This window comes from Palaemon carinicauda, chromosome 12, assembly GCF_036898095.1.
Source record: "Palaemon carinicauda isolate YSFRI2023 chromosome 12, ASM3689809v2, whole genome shotgun sequence".
Lineage (NCBI taxonomy): Eukaryota > Metazoa > Arthropoda > Malacostraca > Decapoda > Palaemonidae > Palaemon > Palaemon carinicauda.
In genome coordinates, this window is record NC_090736.1 from 148632776 (window position 1) to 148635275 (window position 2500).

A 2500-nucleotide genomic window follows, 5' to 3' on the forward strand; every position below is an offset into this window, starting at 1 on the left:
ACTTAATAGATTTAATAAAACTGCGTGTAAAATATATATTTTTAATTAAATGGAAAATTCTATACTCAAACGTTTGATATGGTCAAGGGAAATTGTTAAAAGAGTCCATCTTTTCACTCGTACTGCACTGTGTAACCAAACAGATAGCGTAAGGAGAGTTGCCAGAGGTGGTGGGCGGAGCCACGCATAGGAACTCATCGCGCAGTAAGGGTGTATCAGGATACGCTTCCTCAGAGCCAGGTGTCCAGGAATTCCTGTATCCAACTGTACAAACTATAGTCAATTCTTTTTAGTCAGGCAGATTTGCACCGACTCGCAGGGGTGCCCTTTTAGCTCGGTAAAGTTTCCTGTTCGCTGATTGGTTGGACAAGATAATTCTAACCAATCAGATAGCAGGAAACTTTTCCGAGCAAAAAGGGCACCGCTGCGAGTCAGTGCAAATGCGCCTTATTAAAAAAAATGGAATATAGGGCTACAAACTCGTTGAACTTTCACGCAAAGTTTCATAGATTTTGATTTCTTTAAAAAGGGCTGACCCTATAGTCAATTCTCTTTAGTGAGGCAAATTTGCACCGACTCGCAGGGGGGCCCTTTTAGCTCGGAAAAGTTTCCTGTTCGCTGATTGGTTGGAGAAAATAATTCTAACCAATAAGAGAGCAGGAAACTTTTCCGAGCTAAAAGGGCACCGCTGCGAGTCAGTGTAAATACGCCTCATTAAAAGAAATTGAGTATAGGCCTACAAGCTCGTTGAACTTTCATGCAAAGTTTCATAGATTTTCATTTCTTTAAAAAGGCCTGACCATAGTGACACCTGGTTTCTATTTTGGGAATTATGCACACTCATATTAAACTGCATATGTCTGTGAGATATTAATCTTTTTTATCTTTAATATCATACATATGTGAATATATTTCTAAATGCATTTATGCATATGTTTTACTTTTATCTTCATTTGGGTTTCTATCCACATGTATTACAATAGTATGCAATATATATATATATATATATATATATATATATATATATATATATATATATATATATACGTATATATATATATATATATATATATATATATATATATATATGTATATATATATGTGTATATATATGTGTGTATATATATCATATACTGTATTATAAGAATGCATACAATAATATAATTATTACAAAATTCCTGTTATTATTATTATTATTATTATTATTATTATTATTATTATTATTATTATTATTATTATCAATTAAGTATTACACTTTCGAAAGAGAAGATAAGACTAAAAAATTTGCACGTCTGCCATAAAAAAAATCAAATCAATATGAAACTAAAAAATAAAAGAGAACAGCATAACAAAAAATAAAAAATTGTCAATAATTATGATAAAGATTACTTTTCAAAACTTCTTATTACTTCATGATACTTTTTTTTTTTAAATTCGAGGGCAGAAAAGTTAATAAAATTTGAAACGACTCGGGATATTTCTTCGATAATAAAAACGAACTCCTAGGGATAGTGGAAGGTGGGGGGAGGGGGTAGATTTCTGGGTTGGGGTAGGGGGTTGAGGAGGGGTAGGGGATGGGGGTTGGAGGTGGGGAGATGGGGAGGTGGGGGAGAATCGTGACAAAAGCTTATTTTTTTTCTTCATATAAATACGAGTCATTCTATATTTTCAGAGAATATTTCAATTTATGAAAATATTACAATTTCTGAAAATATTTTATTTTTAGAAAATATTTTAAATAAAAAATATTTTATTTACAGAAAATATTTTATTTCCGGAAAATATTTTAATTCAAAAAATATTTTATTTTCAGAAAATATTTAATTATCAGAAACTATTTTGTTCTCAGAAAATATTCTATTTTCAGATAATATTTTATCTTCAAAAAGAATTTTATTTACAGAAAATATTTTATTCTCAGAAAATATTTTAATTAATAGATATTTCATTTTCAGAAAATATTTTAATTGATAAGTATTTCAATTTCAGAAAATATCTTAATTAATAAATATTTCATTTTCAGAAAATATTTCATTTTCAGAAAATATTTCAATTTATAAATGTTTCGTTTTCAGAAAATATTTTATTTTCAGAAAATGTATTTTTTCACAGAAATTATTCTATTTTCAGAAAATATTTTATTTTCAGGATTTTATCTTCTTCAAAGAAGTATGATAGATCATAACATATTCTCAACTAGTAGCTAGTAGCTAGTAATCAGTACCTAGCTACTAGTAGCTAGTAACCTACACCTACAAATTAATGATACTAGAAGCTAGTAACCTATAACTATAGTCAATTCTTTTTAGTGAGGCAGATATGCACCGACTCGCAGGGGTGCCCTTTTAGCTCGGAAAAATTTTCTGCTCGCTGATTGGTTGGACAAAATAATTCTAACCCAATCAGATAGCAGGGAACCTTTCCGAGCTAAAAGGGCACCGCTGCAAGTCCGTGCAAATGCGCCTCATTAAAAAAAATTGAGTATATTATCTAACAGTCA

General features: G+C 30.1%; 1 protein-coding gene across 2 annotated transcripts in view; it reads right to left on the reverse strand.

The window, feature by feature from the left end:
- LOC137650686 (uncharacterized) overlaps nt 1-2500 on the reverse strand; it is a 73203-nt gene that overhangs the window by 26122 nt on the left and 44581 nt on the right. The gene's annotated exons all lie outside the window — the stretch shown is intronic.